Below are 26,461 nucleotides of genomic sequence, written 5' to 3' on the forward strand. Positions count from 1 at the left end.
TAAACAGGTCTGGAAAATTGGTTTCAGGAGAAGCAAGAAAAGTGACATTAACAAGCTGGGTCTTTCAACAGAGGCTCTAACAAGGCAGAACTGGGTTGCTAGGGAATAGTCCTTTCAGTGATGGGGAAATTTGCCAGCCTAGCACTAGCAGGTGCCTCAGAACCACTGCTGTCTGAGGGTGGAGGGCAAAGAACCAGGGGATCAGGCTGTGCAACCCCTACCCCCTGGAACCACATTCAAAGATGTCCCTAGAGACTACTTCAGGGTGCTGGAGTTTTCTAGATCTGGATGGCGGTCGATGGTTACATGATGATATGAATCTGCCCAGGGTCAGTTCCTCTATATGCAGATTATTCCTAAATTTAAACACACATACATAGTGTCCCTTAGGCCTGCCCTGCTCTCCCAGACCTAGGTCGGCCTCCAGGGCTCTGATGTCAACCCCACATGCTGCTGACAACTCCTGAGGCTCCGGGTATAATTGTTAAAAGGAGGGAGGGAGGAGGGGAAACACCAACAGAGGGTTATGAAAACGGGGAGATTGGTAAAGCAGTGATCTGCCACCTTGGCTGCCCCCAGGCCACACCCAACGAACCAAGTGAGATTTTGTGGGGCAGGGACCTGGTCTCAGGATTTTTAAGTCCCCCCACCCCGCCCATGAAAGCTTCGCGGTAACATCAAGAACCACCGCTCTGCAGTCAGGAGGAGGGGCCCAGCTTTCCATCCATCACCATCAGGTCTTTGGAGATATAAGACTAAAAAAGACCACATTTGAGTCCTGGCCAGTGTGGCTCAGTGGTTAGAGTGTCAGCCCATGCACCAAAGGGTCGAGGGTTCTATTCCTGGTCAAGGGCACATACCTGGGTTGCAGGTTCATTCCCCGGCCCCAGTCATTGTGAGTGTGGGAAGCAGCCAATCGATGTGTTTCTCTTACATCCAAGTTTCTCTCCCTCTCTCTCTCTCTTCCCCCTCCCCTTCTCTCCCTCACTTCTAGTCTCTCTAAAAATAAATGAAAAAATATCCTCAGGTGAAGATTAACACACAAAAAAAATCACATTTGAGGCCATGTGCTCCCCTGCCCCCACGCCCACCCACAGGCGCCGGGCACCTCAGATGTCCATCTTGCTGCTGCGGTGGGACATTCAAGGGGCTCTTCTCTCTCCCATCCAAGGATCTGTTTGGAACTTTGGCCTCGGGCTCCCACAGCCTCCTGCCACCTGCCACTCCTCCCCTTGTCCTTGGGAATGTGCACACATATGCTGTCCCCAGAAGAAGAGCACATCACTTGGAACTGAACTCTGGTGAAATTCCCCAAGGGTCTCAGCCAGAGCAAACCCCTCAGTCTGTTTGAGCCTCAGATTCCTCATGGGCAAGTTGGGGCAATGAATGAGAAGACACAAAGGACTCACTTGGGGAACTTCAGTATTCAGAGCCTAGTTAATGTTTTTCACTGGTGGCTCCTGGAGGGCAGGACCTCATGACCTTCATCTCTTGGTTTCTAGCAGGAGTCACTGCAGATTCCCCCAAGAATATGGGACCATAATCTGACAAATTGATGGTTATTAAACCCTGTTTCTGATGGGGAAAGAACCGAGCTATTTTCAGGCTGGCAGTTACCTCAGAGTTCAGTGCAGGCCTGTCACAGCTGCTGGCACCTGCTGTGAGGGCTCTAAGTGGCCCAGATTTCTAAGTGCTTCTGTCCTAATGGAGAGGCTGTCATGGTGGCTGTGCCTGCCCGCCAGGAGGGCGGACATTGACTGCTGCCTCCCTTTAGTCCTGTTGCCATCCTGGTGTAGCACTGATGGCATGAGGCTGTCCCCTCTGCAGGGGAACCTGGGCAGCTCCATGGGGAGCAGTGCTGTGTTTTGAAGCTTTTCCAGAATTGGTTGGTTGGGAGACATTTTTTAAAAAGGGTCCTTTCTGAATGTTGGAAAAATAGCCAAATCGCCCAAAAAGCTACGACAGGGACACTGTCCCTGTGCCCTCATTAGGTTTCCCAACCTCTTCAGAGGCTGCACGTCCCACCCCTGGCACCATGGTTCCCACGGGGGGCGGTGAGTCTGGGGCGTGTGCTACATGTGGCAGACGGGAAGCTGGCAACAGCAGAAGTGTGTTCTCTCACTGTCCTGAGGCTGACGGCTGAAATCCAGGCATCCCACTCGCCCTCTGAGCGCCCAGGGAGGAATCCTTCCTCGCCTCCCCCCAGCCTCCGGTGGTTGCGTGCATCCCACCCTGAGCTGTGGCATTCTGCCCTCTGCCCCCACCATCCCATGGCCTTGACCCTGTGTGTCTTCCCATGAGCCTCTTAGAAGGACATTAGTCACTAGATTTAGGGCCCACCTTAATGCAGTAGGACCTCATCTTAGCTAATTACATCTATGGAGACCCTACTTCCAAATAAGGACTGAGCGGACCTGAATTTGGGGGGGACACGGTTTAACCCAGCACACAATCCCTGGGGCTTGCCTACTACCAGGCCCACGAGCCTGCCTTGTTTTGCCAAAACTTCACCGAACCAGTATTTTCTTTCAACATTATTCGACAGATGAGAACATAATGTCCAATTTTAGTTTTTATACCTGATTATTGAAGGAAGCCGAACGTATGCTCATTAGCCTGTTGTGTTTCTTTTAGGTTAATTTCATGTTTGTGGGGCTCCTACCTGTATTAAGAAGAGTCAGCCTATGTCATACATGCTCTTATCAAGTTGTAAAAGGGAACACAATCTCAGATTCCACTCCGTCCTTGGGGAGGAGCGAGGGGAAAGCACTTGGCGCTGTGCCCGGCACACAGGGGCCCCAAAGGCCGCCTGTGTACCCCCCTTGCAGACGCCCACCCCGGGTGAGCCCCTCCTGTGACCACCGCGACCCTGTGATGAACACCAGGATGAAGCTCAGCGCTTCAACCTGCCTCCCACTTTATTCCTCCCCCACGCGGTCCTCCTGGCTCCAGACCTGCTTGGATTCGCCTCTTGATTTTCCTTCGGCAGAACTACAGACAAGCTCTGCAGTTGACAGCAGCCTGATCTGCAAAAGCCCCACCCAGAATCAGGTCCTGGTTCCCAGGACCCCCCTCTGACAGCTGCAGAGGGTGGCAGCAGGGGTGGGTGGAGAGTGAGGTACCTGCCTCCAAAGAGAGCACTGTCCAGGCTGCCCCGACGTGGGCGGACTCCCAGGCAGGACAATCACTTGGTGCCCCACCGGGCAGATATCTTTAAAAATTCTTTAATGGGAAGTAGGTAGAGAAACGGTTCTGTTTTTTAAAAAATAGCCTGCAGAAAGAGCTTTTTATCTTATGCTCCCAGAGCAACTTCTCTAAACCATTGTTGTGAGTTCTCCACTTTGCAGTCGCCGGTGACTTGTCCTCACCTTTGAAAATTGCCTCTTTACTGCACTTTCCGCAGAGCATCTTTTTTGATTTTTGCTCCCTTCCCCGGCCTGAAACCTTAGCTGATACAGTTTTGTTTGGAACGTTTCCAAGAGCCGTTCACCATTTCAGAAAATCGGGTCGGCCACAGCACAGCCACGGTGGCATCCGGGTCGCTAACTCCGCTCCCCTCGCTCAGCCTGCTTCCCGCTCGGCCCCGTCCGGCCTGTGCCGCGAGGCTTCCCAGCGCGGCCCATCGAGCTACTGGGGGACTGAGTGCTGTTTCCTCACACACAGTCCTTTCCTTCTGTCTCTTCTTTTTCTCGCAGTTAGGGCATTGCAGTCATTGTTTTAAAATCGTGGGTATGGGTAGATTTTTACATTCAGGACAGCAGAGAGGGATGTTGCACAGGTGAGTCACTGAGGCTCAAAGCTGGAGAACCTCGGCTCTAGTCCTGTCCCAGCTCCCCCTGCCTCTCCCCTCTAGTCCTGTCCCAGCTCCCCCCGCCTCTCCCCTCTAGTCCTGTCCCAGCTCCCCCCGCCTCTCCCCTCTAGTCCTGTCCCAGCTCCCCCCGCCTCTCCCCTCTAGTCCTGTCCCAGCTCCCTCCGCCTCTCCCCTGCTAGACTCACACTTCAGTGCTGACCATTGCACCAGCAACAGGCAAATAATAATGGTCGCCGCTTGTGAATGTCTTACGGTTTCGCCCTTTCTAGAATCGCACGTAAGCGCTCGCGTATCATACGCGGTCCTTTGTATTGGACTTTGCCTCGGTGTGATGTTTTTGAGCTTCATCTGTTTGTTCTGTGCACGACTCCTTGCCCCTATTTATTGCCGAGTGGATTCCGCTGTAGGGCTGTTCCACAACTTGTTCATCTCTTCACCAGTTGGTGGACATTTGGGCTGCTTCCAGCGTGGGCTGATTATGAATAAAACTGCCCTGGACATTCACATACGCATCGCTGTCGGACTTCCGTTCTCATTTCCCTTGGGTAAATACCCTTGTCAGCCTTTGCCAGTTTTTGTTGTTGCTGTGGGGCCAGCCCCCCGCCCCCCGCTGGTGGGGCCAGGTTGAAACATCAGATGCTTGCTGCTGACCACTCCCCAGGGCTATCTCTCATTCCGCGTGTCAGGACTGTGTCGTCTGTCCAGCCAGAACACAGTGGCCCCTGCGCTGGACCTCACGCTGTTTGACGAGTTGCAAAGCTAACACTGCATTTCCCAGACTCCTTGGCTGGGGGTCTGAATGTGAATGAGGCTCTGTCCATGAGATGCTCCCATGACAGGTTGGGAAGCACTGTGGGTTATGTGTCGTTCCCCCCCCCCCCCAATTACATGCTGAAGTCCTGACCTCCGGTACCTGGGATTATGCTCTTGTTCAGAAATGGCATCTTTGCCGATGTGATGAAGTTAAGATGAGGTCATTAGGGGAGGCCCCAGTCCAATATGGGGCACACGCCACATAAGACAGAACACAGGGAGAACCCCATGTGACGACAGAAGCAGAGACTGGAGTGGTGCAGCTGCAAGCCAAGGAGCACCGAGACTGGAGGGTGGAGAAAACCCCCGATAAGAAACATCCAGCGGCTCGTTCTGCCTGTCTTGACAGCTGCCCCTTTGATTACGGGGTGAGGGTTGTCATGGTGATGAGAGGGCTGGATGGGAAGGGCCTGGTTTTGCGTGAGATTGTTTATAGGCAGTGGCATCACTGTACGAACCACTGTGAGATTTTGCCTCTGAGCTGTGCTCAGACAGGCTCCCTCACTACTGGGGACACCACGAGCGCGGAGGAGGCTGAGTCCTAGGGTTCCAGGGCCAGGCCGGGTCTTCTCGGCATCACTCCCAAACCCACAGGGAGCCCACAGCTCCTACAGAGGGTGGGAACAGCCAGCGCGGGTGGCCCAGGGGCTGGGAATGGACACGTTTTATTGGTTGTTTTGCTTTCTTTTTATAAAATTATTATAATTTAGCTTTAGTTTTGAGGGTGAAGGAGGAAGGAAGTACTTTGGTGGCGAATTTTTAATGGCCATAGTTGCAGGTTCTGGGGGGCTGGCTCGATACTGGCCATTTCCCCATCCACTTCTTAGGGCTCTAGAATTTGCAGTTTGGAATGAAGTGTGTGTCATAACCCTTTGATGGGTACAAACCGCTTTCACTTGCAGAAGAGACACAGAGCCTGACTGGAAAAAAAATCACTTGCCAGGCTTGGGTCATCTGTCCTCGAAGAAATTCCTGGACTAAAACTTTTCTAATATCCAGCCACCACTGCATTTACTCCCATATCAGAGTCCTCGGGAAATCCTCCCAGCGCCTCTCGCAGGCTCCTGCCTCCCCAGTGCTCTGGGCCACCCAGACCTTCTCTCCTTGGCTCCCGGGGCTCAGGGGAGCCACCAGCTCCCACCCAACCCGGGAAGACCTGGGCTTCCTTCACACACTTGCTTGACTGCTGGCGTCATCCCGCAGACGGGTGCTGTAATGACACCAATGACTCCGCCAGGTAGACCTGGAGAATCCCCGTGGTTAATGGGAGCGATTCACTCAAAACACGAGATGTCTCATTTCCTATTTGCGTGTACGAGCAAAATCCCGCAGAAATGTAGCCTCCACCACTCCAGCTGAGGTGTCTCCACAGGTTTCCTTCCCAGGCAACTGGAAGCAGCAGAGTGTCTCCTTAGGGTCCAAAGTTATATTCAGGATGGGGGTGGGGTGAGGGAGGAAGTCCCTGGTCCTTCCCATCACAGAATATTTTGTGTGAGCTATTACTACTATTTGTATGCACTGGAAACAGATGTGCAGGCCGGCACCAAGGCATGCTGCGTGACCTGTCCTGAGCACCTGCTGTAGGTAAGGTGCTGTGGCTGCAAACTGGACAAACACGGGTCCTGTCCTCAGGAGTCTCAAAATATAGCAAGGAGACAGACACCATTTCCTCAAAGCATGGCATAGGCAGGGAATTCACGGAAAAGCTTCCAGGGGACATCGTGTAGGCAACGGTGAGAGCAGGGACCTGCTGCTGGGGTGACCCCAAAAGCCAGCCAGTAGCCCAGCTTTCAACCCCTGAAAGTGGGGCTTCCTCTAAACAGCTGTGGATCCTCGTGGGGTCGACCTGGCCAAGGCCAGCACTGTAGCAATACTTGGAATCAGGCAGTGGGAGAGCCATGGTTCTGGGAGGTGCATTGGTTGCCATGGTGCCCAGATACCAGGAGGGGACCAGCAGGAAAGAAGCCTCTGAGCCCCTGCCCCCTCAGCAGGAAGAGATTGTTAAGACAAGACAAACTCAGGCAGGACTCAGGGCCCAGTGCCAGCCCCAGGCAGACAAGAAGGGGACAGCCTGTCTGCCTACGACCCGGTGGTCTCATCCAGGGTGGGCTCCGGGAAGGCTGAGCTTTGAGTGACAGGGATGCACAGGGCGGCTGATGCCACACTGCCAGCCTCAGCCAGAGCCAAGTCCTCAGAGCTCACAGCTGAGTGGCACCTGGGCCAGGCTGGGCTGCCACTCCTGTGTTTTCCCTCCTTCACCTGTCCGACTGCTCAGAGGAGAGGAAATAAGGGATGTGGAAACGCTTTGAACAGCTGAGAGCAGCAGGCCAAGGTAAGAGGCCTGTGGTTGTGCTCTGCCTGCAGAAAAGTAGGTCAAGTTCATTAACACCTATCTTGTGAAAAATGAGCCCGGCCCCTTCTGTGGTGGTGCCTGGGCTGTGTCCCTCTCTTGTCAGAGAAATATCAGCATCTGGGAAGCATCAGCTGGTGGTATTTTCCTGCTGGTTATAGCCTTGACCGTGGCCCCCAGGCACTTACCCTCCCTCCCCCCGCAGGCATGGGGTGGAGAGTGTTCGGTGCAGGGTCCCACCAAATCCACATGGCAGGTCACTAGGGCCTTGGAGACAACTTTAAATGGCGCTGGATTTTGTCCAGGTGAGCTGGGCAGCCTTTGGAGCATCTTGACTTGGTTTTGACTTAGGTTTAAAAAAATACCCTGGCTGCCGAGTAGAGAACAGGCATGGGGCCAGGAACAAAAGCAGATGCAGGCAAACCAGTCTGGAGGCTGCTGGTCGCCCGCTGCTGGGTACCTGGTACATTCTGGACAAGCCGACAGGGTTTCCTGACGCACTGGCTGTGGGGTGTCAGCAGAGAAGGAGGCCAGGTGATGCCAAAGTTGATTTTACATCGGAGCAATTTTCAAAGTGCTCCTGTGGTGTTACTGGTCTTTGATAAGCCCTGGGAGGTGGGTAGGACTTCTTTTCATAGATGGGGACCCTGAGGCCCAGAGAGAAAGAGCCTGTCGCATGTCACAGGTATTGCTTCCTAGGCCCATGTCATTAGCTGCATGGGAGGCTTCTTGCCTCATTTCTTTTTTATTTTAAAGTGGGAAACTTTTCCTCTTTATTTAATTTTTTAAAATGTTTTTATTGATTTCAGTGAAAGGAAGGGAAAGGGAGAGAAAGAGAGAGAAACATCAATGATGAGAGAGAGTCATTGATCGGCTGCCTCCTGCGCGCCCCCTGCTGGGGATCGAGCCCGCAACCCAGGCATGTGCCCTGACCGGGAATCGAACCGTGATAGCCCGGATCCTAGGTCGACACTCAACCGCTGAGCCATGCCAGCCGGACTTGTTTCATTTCTTGTGTTATGTTTGGAGAGAGCCCAGAAGGAGGGCTGTACAGGGGACCTGGGCTGAGGCCAGCAGGAAAGCTCCCCTGTGAGGCCATCCAGACCAGGGCACCAAAGGCACCGTTGCCTCGCCCGGCAGATGCCCTTCATCACTAGAATGGCTGTGAAGTCAGCACCGTCTTCCCCTCTGGTGCTGGACTGCAGGGTAGATTCTACCCAGAGCTCCCACCCGGCACCTTCTCACGGTGGCCACAGCATGATTTACCCACGATGCACAGAGGTCCCCCAGCCTCAGAACCGTTGGGGAAGCCCAGACCCTTTGAGGTAATTCAGGCTGGAAATGGGATCAACGTGATACCTGATGGGTGCTCCTACACTGCAAAAAGCCACAAGACATCTTGTCACCCAGTTTACCTATCGGGGTCCTGGTTGGACAGAATCCAGCCATTGCCATTCCAGAGACTTTAATGAAGGGGCTGTTTACCTGGGCAGGTTAAGGAAACCCAGAGACCACCCACCGTGGGAGCTGTTGCCACCCCTGGGCCTGGAGAGAGGAGAGGGAGGAAAAGCTATTCCTGGAGCCCTGCGAGCAGGAGTGTGAAGGAGGGGCCACCCCACCAGCAGTGGGTTCATGGGGTCACAGCCAGGGCCAGGGCCAGGGCATGAGCCAGGCAGAGAAGACCTGCTCTGGCTCCCACCCCCCAAACAGATCTCTGCCAGGGCTCCCATTGGCCAACCCAGCCAGCACCCAGAAGGAGGGGGCAAGGGCAGCCCTGGCGGCGCAGTCGTCAGGACCAGCCTCCTGGCACGCAGGGCAGGGCCCAGAACGGGTGATGGGTGAGCCGAAGACAGATGAACCCGCACACCCGAGACGCCCGAACCCTGGGGGAAATGTGTACTTAAGAACCACGCTGATTGTTCATTACTGCTTTCTCCAGGCCCCGGCTTAAGCTGCAGCTGGAAAAAATCAAGTTCTCTGGAAAGAACATCTTGGTAGGAATAGTGATTAGGTACTAAAAACCAGAGACCGTAAAATCCAGACTCTTGAGGGCTTTCCAAAGCAGACTTAGATAATCATTGGCTTCAGATGTCGGAGATGTTCCAGGAGGCAGAGGGGTAGACGGCAAAGCTTTGAAGTCATTCCGAGCTGTAGTATTAACATATACCATGCAGCATTTTCCAAAAATGACTTACACAATTTTGATATAATGGTAATATAAATCATTTCCCCAGGCCAATTATAGCCTAGAATATAAACTCGGACCACAACTATGTAACCCTGCTCCAGGCAGACGCATCTGATAGCTGGGATGGTGCGGATGGGTCTGAGTCATCATAAATTCAAAATAATTAGAATGCTTTGAAACCCAAAGGAATTCATTGTAAACTATGACTACAAACATTGCCTGCTTAAATGTAAAAATGTTTTAAAAATTAATACTTTTGTTATTCCTCCATTCCCCTAACTAAAATCTAGGTTTCCTGGGAGACGGGCTGTCGGACTCCCCCTTTCTCAGTCCTCTCTGCGGTTCTCCTGCACACGCTTAGCCCCCGCCTCCCACTTTGTGAAATTGTCTCCTCCCAAGTTTCCTTAATGCTTCTGCAGCTCGTCTTCTCTCTTTGGAAGCCTCCTTTACATCTCTTTTCTAAAGTTTTAAAAATATGTTTTTATTGATTTCAGAAAGGAAGGGAAAGGGAGAGAGAAACGTCAATGATGAGAGAGAGTCATTGATCGGCTGCCTCCTGCAGGCCCCCCACTGGGAATCAAGCCCACAACCCGGGCATGTGCCCTGACTGGGAATCCAACCGCGATCTCCTGGATCCTAGGTTGATGCTCAACCACTGAGCCATGCCAGCCAGGCTCTATCTCTTTTCCCCTAATTAGAAATACATTCTGAGTCTCAGCACCCAGAAAAAGAATATAAAAATATCACAAATTTTATAAAACACATGACCTTGTGAACACTTTGCTGGGTCTCCCACAGGTGAATGGCTCTGGAGTTTAAGCTTCATTCCCTTTCTCGTAAATCTTCCTCTGGGCACATGTGACCCCAGGAAGGCCAGACCCCACTTGGAAATCATGGAGACTCCGGGCTCCACAGGTCATGCAGTGGGGAGAGGGGGTGGTTGGGCCAAGCTGGTCTAGATCTCAGGGGCTGGCCCGATAGACTGGCAGCAGGGTTATGATCACTTCCCAATCTCAAGAACAAAGTCTGACCTCAGAGGAGGAGAGACCAGGGCGGAGGGGGCACTAACAGCAGCTGTGGTCGGATCCTGGAAGGGTGAGTCTAAGGGCCTGAGTTTATGGCTGGAACAGAGGGAGGATGACCACACACCTGTGGGGTGACAGGAACCTGCTCTTAAACCCTTATTAGAAAATTGCAATGGAAGGATCCCCTGGCCTCCCCACCCTCCCAGGGCCCATGGTAAGATCTTTCCTCCGCTCTGATTACCCTCATTTTGGAGCTCGGGAAGAAACTAATCAGAGGGCCAGCGTTGCACAAGCTGCTTGGAGTGCAATTGAGAATTCGGCATGATGAAGGGAGCCATGGGTGTGTGATTATAAAGCAGCTTTCCAAAGCAATTACGGCTGGAGGGATGGGCTCTCTGCTTAGGGGTGGCGGGTGCCAGGGGCACAGCTCACGCCCGCGCTCAACAGTGCCCACCTCTGCACACCAGCCAGTAGGGGAAGCCAGCTTCACTGTGTTCCTATGTGTCCAGCAGCGTCTCACAATCCTCACAGCAACCCTATGGGATGGGTGTATTAGTGTCCTGTGGCCACCGTAACAAATTACCACGCACTGAATGGTTTTAATAGGTCTGAATCCCGGAATGGGTCTCACTAGGCTAAAATAAAGGTGCCAGCAGGGCCGTGTTCCCTTTTGGAAGCTCTGTGAAGAATTCATTTCCTGGCCTCCCCACTTTCTAGAAGCTGTATATTCTTGGCTCATGGCCACCTTCCATCTTCGAAGCCAGCAATGCCAGTGACTCTGTGACGTTGACTCTCCTGCCTCCCTCTTCCACACTTAGGGACCCTTGTGATTACCTCGGGCCCACCTGGGTAATCTGAGATCATCTCTTTAAAGGCATCTGATTAACATCTTACCTCCCCTTCGCCACATAATGTAACACAGTCACACGTTCTAGGGATTAGGGACTTAGGAAATGGACGTCTTTGGGGCTGTTATTTTGTTTCCCATGATAAGTGATGTATTTTCCAGGTGAGGGAAATGAGGCACAGAGAAGTCCTGTGACTTGCCCAAGGTCACACAGCTGGTGAGCAGTGGAGTTGGCAGTCACCCAGGCCATTTGATACCAGACCCTGTATCCTTCACCTTCAAACTGTACTCCTTCCATATGTTCCCTGTTCTTTCATTCAACATGTGAGAGAAGGCCTGCCACCTCTTTCCACCCAACAACCGAGGCCTCTGGGCTCCATCCAGAGGGGCCTCCTCTTATCTGTCAGGCGGGGCATTGTCCCTTCCTGGACCAGGGTGTGAATGGCGCCTCTGGAGTTCCGCGATATGATGGGGGTTGAAATCCAGCACCCTGGGGTGGACCCCTGGGCAATGGGGGGCACGGGCCTGCTGCTACTGAGCTGTGCGCCCCGGAGAGCCGGCGCCAGGCTGGGCAGTCCCTTGTCAGATGTGGCTCCCTTGACAGTCAGTGCCCCTGGAGGCTTAAAATGGAAAAAAAGAGGAAAGAAAAGAGAACCTCCTTCAATCTCTGATCTTACAGAACAAGGTAAATTTCTCATTTTGAGAGAATCAAAACCCAAATCCTTCTCATCCAGAGACCAAAGGAAGAGACAAAGTTCAATAGATTTCCCCCCCCCCTTAAACTGTTGGATCTCATTTGAAAGGAAAAGAATGTCTTTCACACAGAGACAAGTGAAATGAGAGTCCCTCGGCATGGACAATTCGGAGCCTGGTTTGTCCCCAGGCTGTTTCGGGGTGTAGCTGGCAGGTCATTTGAGCAGTGGGTACAGAACTGGAGAGGGCTTGGGTGTCCCGCTGTCCAGTGACTTCCAAGCACATCCTGTGGTTCCAAGGAGGGCCGAGCGGGCAGAGCAACTCTAATTGAAGTTGACTCTGTGGGGAGCCTCCCACTCCTTCTTCCAATCTCTGGGCCCAATGGTCTCCCCCTCAAGTGGCTGGAGTCTCAGCCCCAACACTCATTAAACCTCTATTACACGTCGAGGCTATCTGGGCACGCCAGGCTTTTCTTCACGAACAGGCCACTTGAGTAAAAACAAAACAAAACAAAATAACCCAAGACCAACCAGCAAAATGAAGAAAACCAATGGCGTATTTCACCAGAAAAAAATACCCTGTGGTTTGTTTATTTATTTGTTTTAAAAATATCTTTATTGATTTTTTTAGAGAGGGAGGAAGGGAAGAGAGAGAGAAAGAGGAACATCGATGTGAGAGCAGAGCATGGATCGGCTGCCTCCTGCCCGCCCCCTACCAGGGATGAAGCCCGCTACCTGGGCATGTGCCCTGACCAGGAATCGAGCCAGCAACGCCTTTTGGTGCCCAGGGCGATGCCCAACCAACGGAGCCATGCTGGCCAGGGTCCCTGTGGTTTATTTCTAAACCCAGACCACATTGCTTCTGGGTCACGTATACCTCTTTTTTTCTTTCCAATAAAAGATTGCTCAAACATCATCTTACCCGAGAGGCTGGCCCCATGCTGTCCCCAGGAAAGTAGGACCTAGCACCTGGCATATATTAGGTGTTCAATAAACACTTGTTGAATGAATGACAAATCCTTCTGCTAGAATTTGCACCTAAATGCACCCCGAGCCAGTAATGCTGAGGCCCAAGGAGCGAGTGGGTCGTGCCACCATGCTCCTCGACTACCCCGAGGTGGACACGGCGGGCACAGTGTGGGAAGCGATAAAGGAAATAGTACCCAGCCTGCCACCCTGCAGGACTTGACCGTAGCTTGGAAGGAAAAAGATGTACTTGGAATGGCCGCAGCCACCTGGTGACAAGGCGCCACAGCAGGGCGGCCAGCAGAGGAGGAACCTGGGCCTCTGACACCCGATGCTAGCTGTGTCGTGCCCGAGATGCAGGCCTCCTGCTTCTTGTTCTGTCAAATGGGGACAAACCGGGTGGAACAGCAGCCTTGCTTTTGCCGACTCGCCACTGTCTTACGTTACTAAGGAAGAAACTCAGGCCCAGAGGGACAGCCGTGTGTCCAGGTCTCAAAGCGAACTAACGTCCGTGTGACACAAGAGGCTTACCTCCCTCCTGACACAGGCCTCGCGCTATTTATTATACCACAAGTTCTAGAATCTTCTGCCACTGCCCCGCCCTCACCAGCCCCAAGACTTCTGTAGTCAGCTGCACCCAAGGAAGCTGGTGTGCTTTGAATCCAGCAGGCGATACTCTACCTAATTAAGCAATTACAGGCAGGAAGGCCCCATCTCCGGAGACTACCTGCGTTTTGTGCAGGTTGTTGTGACGGATGCCTGGGGCTGCTGAGACTCCGCAAGCGGGTCCCGCTGAGCCACCTCGGGGGCTGTGGCTGTGTCTGCTTACGGAATCCTCAGTCTGCATTTGGATAATTACCTCCATGTGATTGTCACATCAGCATCTCCTGGGCGGGAAGGTCTGTTGTTTCTGCTTAAGGGAAGGGCAAAGCCCTTCGGGGACGCCCAGCAGCTGAGAACGCGGGAAGCTGAGTGGGGAGGCCGAGCGTGGCCAGCAGCGAGCTCGTGGGGAGGCAGGGGAGAGCCTGGGAGAAGATATGCCGGTTTTCCTGCTTTTCCCAGGTGCACACACATGCCCACGCACACACATGCCCACGCACACACATGCCCATGCCCACGCCCAGGGTATGCAAATTTGCTCCGAGGCAGGCGGCAGTGGGCTTCTGACCTGGCTCCCTCTGTCACAGGCAACCGTGAGAAAACTCAAGCTGGGAAATCCAGAAAGAAGGCAGCTTGGGAAAAGCTGGGTCCACATGGAAGCCACTTTCTGCCCCGGCTGCTGTGGCTCACTGGTTGGATCGTCAGCCGCGCATTGAAGGGTCATGGGTTCGATTCCCAGCCTAGGGCACGTGCCTCCGTGGCAGGCTCGATCCCCAGCCCCCGTAGGGGAGCATGCGGGAGGCAGCCAATCGATGTGTCTCTCTCCCCCTCCCTTCCACTCTAAAAACCAATGGAAAAAATATCTTTGGGTAAAGATTAAAAAACCCCTCAAAACCAAGAAAAGAAATAGAAGCCACTTTCATCGTGGACACCAGACCGTTGCTGCTGCCCAAGGGTCAGCCCTGCAGCTCAGGTTCACGGGCAGAAATAGTTCAGTACCCAGGCAAATAACCTTCTCTCACGAGAGGCCCCCAAAGAGACGGATGCTGCAGCGAAAGGTGCCACCTGCCACCTGCCACCTGCCCGCCGCTCAGCCAGGCAGAGCAGTGCCCATCTGTGGGCGGGAGGCGCCCAGCATTTTCCCTCCAAGCCGAACGGAGGGTGAGGTCCTCAGGCAAGTGCTCCGTGGGCAGGTCTGGGGGCTTGTGTACCTTCGCGGCTCAGGGCCTGTCTCCCTGAGTTGCTCTGTGGAGAGAGTGGTGAGTGTGTAGGGGGGAGGGGGCAGAGAGTATGAGCGGGATTGTGTGTGTGTGTGTGTGAGTTTGGACCACACATCAAGTGTTCAAGTGTCCTGTGTGGCTTGTGGCTGCCATATGGGCCAGTATGGGTGTCCCTGCTTGGTTTCTTTCCAGCTTTGTGGCCCTGAGAAAATGATCTGTTCTGAGCCTCAGTGTCCCCGTCTGTACAATGCTGTTAATAACTGCCCGTCTCATAGCAGTCATTCAGTTAGGGTCCCTGAGGGGCTGGATCCATGCTGCTGGACTGGCTCGCACAGTGGGGGTTGGTGCACGGTCACATTGGCTCACAAAGCCAGCTGTGGAATAGTCAGTTTTGTAAACTGGTGCTTAACCTTTGGTGTGTGTTTCTAATTGCCTGACTTCTCCTGGTCTCAGCTTGTTCCTCTATAAAACGGGAGTGGTGATGTGGATTGAGGCCTGGCCCCTCTGGGGAGGTGGGAGAGTGTGTCCGACGACTCTAAAGGCCCAGATACAAGCATGGCCGTGGGGTGGGGGGTGGGGGGCAGTGCTGCAGACACACGCTGGGCCCTGGGGGACTCTGTTCTAAAGCTGAATTTCACAGTCTGGAGAATCTGATTGGCCCCCTCCTGCCTGCTGAAGGGAAAGGAAGCCCAGAGAGTGCCCAACGTGATACCCCCCCCCCCTCCCACCACTGGGCTTCCTGGAACTCCAGACTCTCTGGAGGAATTCCCAAATCAATGCCTGAAAACCAAAACAACACATCTGGTGACTCTAGAGACATTTCTCGAAAATGCAGGCAGTGAAGGGATTTGGGGACCAGAAGTTTCCAGATCTCTGTCGCCCTTCCTCCTTGACTGGACTTGACAGCTAGAAGTGGGTCACCTATAACACCTGTAACACCTGTAACACTGCAGCCCAGCCCTGCGCGCCTGCCCCCTCACCCCCGCCCCAGACCCAGCTCCTGACCTTCCTCCTGCTGACTCTGTCCCCCTCCTACGCCACCTCTTTTTGTCCAAAGATGTAGTCTTGATCGTTCCTGCCCTTAGGAACCCGCGGCTTGTCTCCCACCAGAAGCCCTATCTCCTGCCCCATTGCCCCCAGGGACCTCAGCCCTAACCTTGGCCACTGACCAGGTGGGACTGGGAGACCCCACAGGGCTGAAGATCTTTTCCCAAAGAGGGGCCTCAAAGTTTCCCGGAATGTTTAAATACGTCAATATTAATAGAGACGCTTGAAGTGGAAGAAAATGCCCGAATTAGAGTTGGTCAAACTGCTGAACTACACTCCATGCCAGCCCAGCCCAGAAAGCAGCAGGGCCGAGAGGACAGATCCTCCTTAGCCAGGATCCTGCCCATTACCCGCCTGCCTGGCTCCCCCCAGCCTGAGGTCCTCGCAGTGTCTCTCCCTCCCCCTGCCCCTGCCCCTTGTGGAAGACACTTAACATCTGAGCAGAGGTCTCCAAGTGACATCTGTCACTTTCTCTACCCAGTTCAGTACCATGTCTGACAATGGCTTTCAAAATGGGAATGATTGTTTAAATGTAAATTTCTTGATTTTTTATAAAAGTAAATCTTCATTTCAGAAAAAGTTTAAAATAGAGAAAAGAAAAGAAACTCCCTTGTCATCCCTCCCTCCCTCCCTCACACCCCCCTGCGTCAAGTTGGTGCCTGTCCTTGCAGCCTCTGTCCCTGTGGACACGTTTTATTCTCCCGCTGTGACGCTCCTCTCGCCCGGTTCCCCAGGAAGCAGAGTCTGCGCCCCTGTTTTACTGAGGAGCCTGATCCTGGGGCGCAGGGCCGAGGAAGGGGGGCGGGAGGGGCGGGAGGATGCTGCGGAATCGCCGCAGCTGGGTGCATCTGGTGCTGGATCGGAAACCATCCGCGGGCGGGGAGGCCTCCCATGGTCTGGACAACACGATCACTGTGCTGGTTGCCTGTTTCTGATTTCCTGTTTCCACCGTTCCTTCTACATTTAGTAATTGGGATTTGACTGCGAAAGGCTGTCCCCTCTCTGCCCTAATTTAATCAAGTGTTTATTTACCCCAATATGCACTCATGGAGTCCCCCCTATGGGCTGTAATCCATTACTGGGCTTATTTGTTGCTGAGATGACCTCAGATTTGGCCACGGGGAACTCTCTCAAATTGGTTTCTGTGTATGCAGAAGTATTTTTTATTTTTACTTTTTATGATAAAAGTAATATATGCCTGGGTAGGGGGTACATGGGACCTCTCTGTACGATTCTTTTTTCAACTTCTTATAAATCGATAATTATTTCTAAGAAACTTTTTTTTTGAAATAATATATGCCCATTGTAAAAAATTTCAGGAAATACAGAAAAATATAAAAATGGTGATCTTGCCTCTTAGACTTAATCTCTGTAGGCATTCTGACATATTTTCCTCCAGTCTTATTCCTTATTGTTTTCAATGGTATCATAGCACAGTGGTGGCAACTCTGAGCACCAACACTCTACTCTGTAATGGAGAAAATGCAGGCCAGGGAGACAGGGATTGTTCATAAAGCAACGCCACCAGCCCTAACTATGTGTCCGCCACATTACCCCGGCCCTTCTGGTACGTGGCCTCATCTGATCCCTCCCCAAGCTGGATGGTATTGATCAGATAGGGTATTGGAGGGTCTCAATCTATTGAGTCAGGGAGAAAAGGTATCAGATTAGTTAGTAGAAACAGAGGGAATTAACAGCTAGTAAATTCAGGAGACTGTACATAGTTCAGGTGGACTTTGTGGCGGGGGAGGAGAGAGAGAGAGAGATTATTAGAGGGGAAAAAAGGAAAAAAAAGTTTAATTTTTACATTCTTGCTTCCAGGAAGCAGAGGAGCCGAGAACTCAGTGGGTGTTTAACCAAACAGACTTAAGGTTTTCGGCCAAGGATGGACTTCCCACCTCCACTCAGGGTTGCCCTGACAACCTACTCCTTCTGATGTTGACATATTGTGAGAAAGAAGGGACTACAGGCAAATGGAGAAAACGGTTGTCAGAGGCAGAACCAGCTGCGGCCTGGCCGGTTCATCCCCAACGGCCAGGCGGAGCTCCCAGCCCGCAGCCGGCACTCACTTGCCAGCCCTATGAACGAGCCCTTTAGGAAGGTTTAGTCCTCCTGCCCTAGTCGAGTGCCTTAGCTGACACCATGTGGAATGACACGACACCACATAAGGCACTGAGATGGTCAATGTTTTGTGTCAACTTGGCTGGGCCCCTGGGCCCAGATATTTGGTCAAACATTATTCTGGGTGTTTCTGTGAAGATTATTTTTAGGTTAGATTAACATTTAAATCAGTAGACTGAGTAAAGCAGATTACCTTCCAGAATATGGGTGGGCCTCATCCAATCAGCTGAAGGACTGAGTAGACTGACTAGACTGATCTCCCCGAGCAAGAAGGATTCTGCCAGCAGATGGTGTCCGGATTCAAGCTGCAGCTCTGAGCTCCACAGAACTCTAGTTTTTGATGAGTGTTAGTAGGTCCTCAGCTATCACAAAAATGCTTCCATGGTCAATTGTGTTTGGGGAAATGCTTGGTCAAACAGTACTTAAAAGGTCTCTGTGTTGCAGAACTTCTCATATCTTAACCATAAGTTGCTTCCTGTGTAGCACCTCTGGAGCTTTGGAGAAGCTGATCTGGGCTTATTGCGAGCTTCCTGACGGCGAGTATTTATTTTGTTTTGAAAGTGGGTGATCCTGGTGGGTTTCCCTTCCTTTAGAGCGTCTCATTTATGGGCGAAAAGGGGTCTCCTCCTTGGGTAAAGGGAACGGGATGCATCCCTTTGCGCTCTCCCATCAGAGTGGCACGGGGGGGGGGGGGGGATACGCTGGTCCGAGAGCTAGTGCTGCATCTCAGCCCGCCCCCAGCTTGCCCCTTCCGCCTGGGCCACTCTATTAGATGTTCTAGAGCAGAACCAGCCTATTACTTATGCCCTTTCTGCTGGCAAAGGATGCTAATGAGATGCTAATACATAACATTATTATAATTTCAATGCAATTCCTGGAAGACTTCTTTTTGCTCTGGGCCTTTGCCTCTGTCCCCTGTTGGCCATGGGAGGAAGGGTTGGCAAAGGAGCCAAGGCACCAAAGACTTCCTTCATGACTATGGAGGCCAGAGGACTCCAGAGGGCTCCTCTTCTGGCTGCAAGCTACCCATCTTCCTAGACCCAGTTTTGGGAACTTAAAGAATGAGCATCTGGGAGGCTGTTTTCCAAAGACACAAGCAGGAGAGCATTCAGCTCACCTATTGCAGGACGCCTTTCCAGATTTATCCCTACCCACTGGGCCCTCTCCTTTCTCTCCAGACTGACTGTGTCCTGCCTCGGTTTTCTGCAGTCCCCGTGCTTACCACCAGCATAGATCACGGGAGGGTTCAATGGTCTGTCTCCACCGTTAGAGCCTTAGCTCCTAAGAACATGCGTTCAGTGTCTGTCTTCTCTTTATCTCCAGGACCAAGCGGGTGCTTAGTACATGCAGAACGTTCAGAAGTCGTTTGATGGGTGGAATTGAACTGTTCATGTGTGGTCGGTTCAATTCAGAAGGAAACTTGGCTATTTTGATAGGGATTACTTTGCCTTTGGATCTGCTAAGCAAATGTAATATGTAAACAAGACTCAGGTAGAGAGATGTTAAGCACTCTCAAAAAAACAACGCAAAAAACCTTTTCAAGCACTTTGGCAGCCTCCATTTGAGGAACAGGTGGCTAATTTCAAATGATTTAAATGTATTTATTCAAGTACGTTCAATAGGACCAGTCTCTATTTGGCAAAATTCTAATTCTTGTTGGCTTTTACTATACGGCCTTAGAAGTAATTCACTTTCATTTCCCCTTCCTTCCTTCCTTCTTTCCTTCCTTCCTTCCTTCCTTCCTTCCTTCCTTCCTTCCTTCCTTCCTTCCTTCCTTCCTTCCTTTTATTAAAGTTTTTTATTGAAGCTTCCCACTCGTTCGGATGGGCTCTTGAACGTAAGGTGCTGTATGTATCTTGTCTTTCTTTGCGCAATGCTTTCTTACTGCAATTGCCTCCGTCACCCCAGAGCTATCCGTTAGCTCTTCGCTACTCACCGTGTGGTCTGTGTGCTGGAAGCGGCAGCTCCTCCCAGAGCCTGTTAGAAATGCAGAATCTCGGGCCCTCCCTAGACTTTCTGAGCCCTGGGCAATTCATATGCATGTACATGTCTGAGAAGCGGAGGTTTAACGAGCCTGGACAGGGTCCCTGTCCCATGCCGTATAGATGACGGTGATGCCTGTGTGTGAGGGGAGACCAGAAGGAAAGTCCTGAATACATACCTCTCTGCAGTGTGTCAGCACCGAGTAGCCTCCGCCTTCACTGGATCTGCGCACCAGGCGGGTTTCCCTGGCCCGTCCCCACCTCTTGGAAGGGGCAGCCCCACTTCCTGCGCTGATGACATTTACAGCGTGCCGGCCACAGTGCCGACTGCTTTACGTTTGTTCTCTCGCTCAATCCTGACAACAAACCCGTGAGCTAGATGCCGCTCCTTCCCCCCTTACAGACGAGGAGCCGGGGATTAGGGAGGTGAAACAGCTTGCTTGCTGCCACCCAGCTTGGCACAGTTCCTGGCCTACAGCAAGGCTTCTATGAGTGAGGGCTCTTATCTCCCTTCTCTTTCTGGGGACAGTCCAGTGGACTGATAAATTGTATAGTGGGGGTGGCCATCTGCTTTCAACTCTTGTGGACTCTAGAGTCGCATTTTCCTAGCCTGGGCCTAGGGCCAGGGGCGCTATCTCATCCTGCCCCATCCCAAGGCTGCTCCCTTTCTTTCCTACATTCGTCTCCTCATTTCTACGTACTCTCTGTCTCTTCCTTCCCTTCCCTCTCCTCCTGTGGCCAAGCCCTCGAACCCAGCTCAGCTTCTCTCTCTTCCTCCCCCACCCCTTTCCTGCTGGGTTCCAGGTACAGAATTTAGGTGATGACACTGGTGAGAGTGCCGGCGATGATGATCTGCTGTTGCAAGTTTGGCCAGCCAGAATTTTCAGCCCCTTCTCCCTGTTAATCTCATCTTCTGTCCGGATGGGAAGGGTGAGGAGGGGCTCATTCACAGGAATGTGAGCTCTGCTCCGAACCCCAACCCACAGTAGGAAGAGAAAGGCTGGCTTGTCTTACAGATTTAGAACCTCTGGGGGGAGGGGGAGGGACCTGAAGGGTCCTAAAGACTACGGGGACTTCGGAGGGAGGGGAAAGAGGGGGTGAGAAAGAAGGGACTCCAGGGTGCTCCTCAAACACAGATCCTGATGGTTCTGAAGGTTGGCTGGTAGGGAAAGTACAGACACGTTTGGCACCTTCCTCTCTACTTGGGGTGTGTTTGTCATCAGCCAATGGAAGCCACTGTCAGGGGAAGGCGGCGCTGACAAATCCTAGCCACTGCGGGACACTGAGGGGCAGTGACACTACTGTTATCATTTCTACGGACCCACCAGTTCCTAAGCCCCCTCCACATGCCTGACACTTGTTAAATTCTCTCCATACAGAGGTCCTACATCTTACCAATTGGACAGAGTAGGAAACTGAGGCCAATGCTCTCTGTCTGCTGTATACTTTGGGCTGGAAAACACTATAAACTAGAGCTTTGCGAGTGACACAGGATTTTCTGTCCTCTGTATACAAAACTATAGTGCTCATCAGGGGTCAGAGGAGCATAATCATTGGCTTTTATTGTCTACTTGGGAAGAGAAGACACATGCACATAAATTCAAGGGCTAATGAACTTTACAAGAACATAAGAGATGTCAAAAGGTGGTAGGATGAAATGCCAAGTTAATGGCAGAGATGCAGGAACTCTAGGATCTTATTAACATTTACATATTAAAATTGCAGATGTCACCAAAAGATGGGCAAGATACATTTCATACAGTTACAAATAAATATATATTACCGAGGGCCCACTCTTTAACAATAATGAATTCCGCCTATTTTCAGGTCAGATGTAACTCAAAGCTGTTTTATACATTCGGTATTTCTTCAAATAGGATTACCTTTTTCGAGAAGCAATCATGAGGCCTTAGAAGATTTTTGACAATGGAAAGGATTTTTTTCTTCCTGTAATGAACAGATTAAAAGCTTAATCCCAAGGTCTGTCTCTGTGTCCAAGTATAACTGTGGTGTGAGTCACTCCAAGTGGGTTTTTTCATGTGTACACAAGAACTGTAAGTCATATTGGGGGGGGGGGGCACAAAAATTTACAAGTCCACAAAAGAGGTCACTTTCACCCTGGGAGGGGTGCCCAAAAGGTATACTTTTTAATATCAGGCTCCTAGGAAAATACTGGTTTTACTCCAGGCCACTCGAGGCCAAGATTGCTTTGTGACTTTCAGAAGGGCATCTACTCTCATTTTCTTGGTTACTGATCTTGGACACATGACGAGGTCACCATGAGTCTTTTGGTCCATCAGTGCTATGCTTAACTTTCAGGCCAGCAAAAACTGTTAAAGAAAAATTATCCATGACATTTGTTAAAAGGCTCACATTGCCTCTTCTTCTGTCTCAAGTTTCCCTCTGCCTCTCTCTTACGAGTACACTTGAGACTGCACTTCTGGCCCACCAGGATAATCTTCTCATATCCAGATTCTTCACTTAGTCACACCTGCAAAGTCTCTTTTGCCATATAAGGTGACAGTCACAGGTTCCAGGGATTCGAATCTAGATATCTTTGGGGCCATTACTCACCCTACCACACAAGCTAATAGCAAAAGGAACACAGCAACCTGTCATAAAGAGAAAGGCCCATAGGACCCCACTGTCTCTAAAGATTATCACAGGAAATAGTTTGGGCCAAATTTTTCTACATTTCTTTCTATGCATATACTCACAGATATATTTCTTTTATTTCCTTTCCTTTTAAAAATCAAAAATGGGATAACTTCCTACACAGCCCAGCAATTTGTCTTTTTCATTTAATAATGTGTCTTTGCAGTAAGCTCTTTAAGAGCAAAAGGGATTTACTTTCATGCTGCTGACTTCTTTGATGTAAAAATAGCAACTTTCCAATAAAGCAAGTGACTTTTAAAAAAATTCCATCTGAAATAATCTCCTAGAAATGTCAATGTTTTAATTCATAAGAGAAAAGAGATTTTGAACCAAAATAAAAGTAGAGGCTACTTAGAACTTAGTATTTTGGGGAGATTAGAGAAAGGGCCCTCTTGTTATACATGGATACAGCATGACATACCTGAAGGCTAAATGTCTTGAAGTGGGGCCTGTTATTGTGAGAGTCAGTGCCTCTATGGTATCAGTTTATTTATTTTTTTTCAAATATATCTTTATTGATTTCAGAGAGAGGAAGGGAGAGGGAGAGAGAGAGATAGAAACATCAATGATGAGAGAACCATTGATTGGCTGCAGCCCGCAACCCGGGCATGTGCCCTGACCGGGAATCCAACCCTGATCGCCTGGATCCTAGGTCGACGCTTAACCACTGAGCCACGCCCGGCTGGGCTATGGTATCAGTTTAAATTAAGCATTGGTGCAACCTTAGGCAAGCTGTATCCAGTCTCTGGGCCTCAGTGTCCTCACTTTTGAAGTGAGGGTGTTGGACTGGAAGTTTTCTAAGCTCCCAATGATCTTCCAGTCTGCAATTTGGAAGCGTACTATTCTAGCAGGCTAGAGACCCCGTTTGGATACCAAACCTTTTACTAACTTGCTATGACCTTGAGCTAGACAGTCAGCTCCGCTGGGCCTCAGTTTATTCATCTGTAAAATGACCAGTCTGGGCTAGAGTGTTCTCAAGATCCCAATTCTCACATTCTAAGACAGTGAGCCTCAAGCTTCAATGTGCCTAAGAACTGCCCCCCTGGGGATTTTGTTAAAGAGCAGAGTCTGATTCAGCAGGTCTGGGGTGGTGTCTGAGATTCTATATTTCTAGCAAGTTCCCAGGTAAGGCAGGCTAGTCTGGAGACTGCACTTTGAATAACAAAGCATTTGGATTTTGAAACGTCAGGAAACTGTTAGGGACTTGGAAACTGGCGAAAGATGACTGCGTGCCTGGTGGAGCGCTGGCCTGGGATTAGCTGGTGCGATGCCGGGCGTACACCTTTGCTTGTCTTTTTTTCAGCTCTGTCAGAGCAGATGTGAACTATGAATAGTAACGGGATGAATTTTGTTTAATAGAGGCAACTTATTTCTGCCCTGCAGAAAAAGATAGCTCCCCAGCATCCCTTTTACTTGTCCTATAGGATATCAAGCCCTCTGCACAATCAGCAGATTCATCCCACTATTCCTGACTGTCCACCTGCGTGTGTGCTTCAAAATCTCTTCTCACCAGGTTTCACCTTTCTGAAAATTATACCTTCACATCACGGGTCCTTTGCAATTCATTCATCCATTCATTGATCTATTTATAGCAAGAAACTTGCGGGAGTGGGGAAGGTTACAGGGTGGGAAACACACTCCTCTAGGAAAGCGGGTGGGTGCTCGGGGGTCCTGCTTTCCCAGCTGAGGAGGTCCGCGCCCCCCCCCCCCCCCAGGGCTGGGCGATCACCCCATACGGTGAAGAAGGTGCTCCACCCGTCCTGGGGCCCGCGGGCGGCTGCCGCTGGGACTTGAACTTGACCTCAGGCTCCCTTTCCACCGCCTCCCGCGGAGTCTGCGGGGCCACTAACCTGCCGGCTGCCCCCCGCCTGCTGCGGTGGTTACGAATGGGACACCCCCGATCCCCCGACCCCCGATCCCCCGTGTGCAGAGTGTGGGCGACGCGAGACAGGGCGCGGGGCTGGGCCACAGGGCGGTCCCGGGCCCCGCCCCCGCCTGTCTGTGTCCGCGGCGGCCGCTACCGATAAAGTTGTTGTTCTGCCAACATGGCGGCGCCCATGGGGACAGGCGGGGCCGCGGCCGCCTAAGGCGGGAACCGAGGCGTTAGGAGCCGCAGGCCAGAGCCTGTGGGCAGGTAACCCCCTGACCCGGGCTCGGCGGGACGAGGGACGAGGCCCGATCCCCTCTCCCCGGGTCGGGAGGCTCCGACTTGCGGGGAGCAGGGAGGGAAGGGGCCGGCTGGGCTGGGGGGTCCCGGAGCCGTGCGGCTTCCGAACTGGAAAAGTCTCGGAGATCCGCTGGAAGAGTCTCCGAGACCCGGCTCCTCAGGCTGTTTGAGCCACAGGCCGGAGGGTAGCCCCGGGCCCTGTCCCTGAGAAGCGCACGTGCGCGCAGAGGCTGGTCCCGGGTCTCTGCGCCCCCGCCCGGGCCTCGCCCTCAGGTAAAAGCCCCCCCGGGGCATCTCTGGCCCACAGGCCGCCCCACAGCGTGTCCGGGCGCGGAGGCCCTCGGGGCTCATCGGGGGCTCGCCCCTCACCCTGAGGGAGGCCGTCTGCCCGCGGCCGCGCGGGGCCTCAGGAGCTGCCGAAGCCCAGCTCCGGCTCACTCGCGGGAGCACTTTTGCTTGGTCCCCGACCGGGTCCTTTCGGATTCACTTTCCCAGGCACATTCTCGCGCACCTCGGGGCGCCCCCCCGACGCCCCGCTGTGCGCTCCTGCCGCGCGCCCCGCTGCGTGGCCGTCGTCTCCCTGCCCGTCTAGGTTTCTCCATAAACCATGGTCGGTTTGGGTCCAGCGCTCAGCCCCCCCCCCACAGGGCACTGCCCCCCTCCCCCCCTTCTCAGGAGACGCAGCCCCCAGCGCCAGGTGAGGCCGAGCTCAGGGCTGAACCCCGAAAGGGGAGGAGTGAGGGTCGGTGCGCTGCAGGGGTCCCGGAATAGGGCGGAAGGAGAGACCCGAGGCCAGACCTCCAGGCAAAGGCCTGGGTGAGAGGGAGCTGAGGGACAGGTGCCGGGTTGTCATGAACAGGACACACGGCCACACCTGTCCCATTATCCTCCGGGCACAGCCCCCTGATAAAAGGGCGATGGGGGTCAGGAGGAGGCAGCGCCCACGCGGGCTCCGGTGGGGAGCTGTGGAGGGCAGAGCCCGGGGGGTAGAGGGATGAACTGGGCTTGTTCTGGCCACCATGGCCAGAAGAATATACCTGAGGAACTAACAGTAAAGGTAGAGCGAGATCCCTACTGTACAGGACAAGGCCCGACAGGCTAACCCGATAATTACCTCTCCCCCTGAGTTCCCACAGAAAGAACATTACCAGTCATGCTCCAGCCAAGCTTAACTCCATTACTCCGTGCAAAACATTGTGTTTAAGTCATCCCCTTTGTGTTGCTAAAGGTCCCCCCTTGTTTCCTGTACCCCAAGCTGACAGCCTGACAAATGATTGGAAACCCCTGTACTGCAGTGCCTTTGTGGTTACTGAGCATAAAGTGAGAGAAGAACTGAGGGTCCCGGCTGCAGTTCTGCTCTCACATGGGTGAGCCCCCCGCCACTGTAGCCGCTGGCCAGCTAATAAAGGCTCCAGCTTCAAACAGAAATGTCGCCGGTCACCCCAGAACAGGCTGAGCTCCAGGAAATTCTGGAATAAATCACAGCCCCAAGTACACTGTATGCTTAGCCTGGGGGACCCTCTGACCCAAAAGGGTGTGAGCTTTCCTTTACAGAGTCTTGACATGTTTTTTCCAATATCGTTCCCTGGAGAGGTGGAATTAATTTACATACTTTCCTTTCTGAATCCTTCTGTTGTTTTTATTCTCAGAACAGAACATCCTGTACCTTTTAAAGAGTTATTAAGTACTCACCCACAGGGTGGGGCAGGGGTAGGTTTATAGGTGTGAGTACACAAAACAGTTTATTGTCATTTAATTATTTATGACTTATTGTGCTTTTCATACCAACAACTATAAACCTACTTTTGCCCCACCCTGTGTTTTTTTTGGTCTTGTTTTATGGTATTTTAAAAAATTCTTTAATCTATATGGGGTTTAGTATGGTTTGTGGGGCTCTAATTTGAATTTTCCCACCATTCATTGAATAATCTGTCGCTTTGTAATCTACGTGTTCTTTTTGCTTCGTGAACTTTAAGT

The 26,461-nt window shown here is 52.1% G+C and overlaps 1 protein-coding gene across 3 annotated transcripts in view; it reads left to right on the forward strand.

Moving 5' to 3' along the window:
• The first annotated feature begins 24,339 nt into the window (after positions 1-24,339).
• LARS2 (leucyl-tRNA synthetase 2, mitochondrial) overlaps positions 24,340-26,461 on the forward strand; it is an 84,344-nt gene continuing 82,222 nt past the window's right edge. Inside the window, exon 1 of one of the 3 annotated variants that reach the window (XM_081159189.1) lies at positions 24,340-24,451. The gene's annotated coding sequence lies outside the window, so the exon portion shown is untranslated. Of the gene's footprint in view, positions 24,452-25,128; positions 25,182-26,461 lie in introns of those variants that run through there. The other 2 variants (XM_081159190.1, XM_081159191.1) reach the window with 2 other exon arrangements.

Source organism: Miniopterus schreibersii (assembly GCF_964146895.1).
Source record: "Miniopterus schreibersii genome assembly, chromosome: 15".
Lineage (NCBI taxonomy): Eukaryota > Metazoa > Chordata > Mammalia > Chiroptera > Miniopteridae > Miniopterus > Miniopterus schreibersii.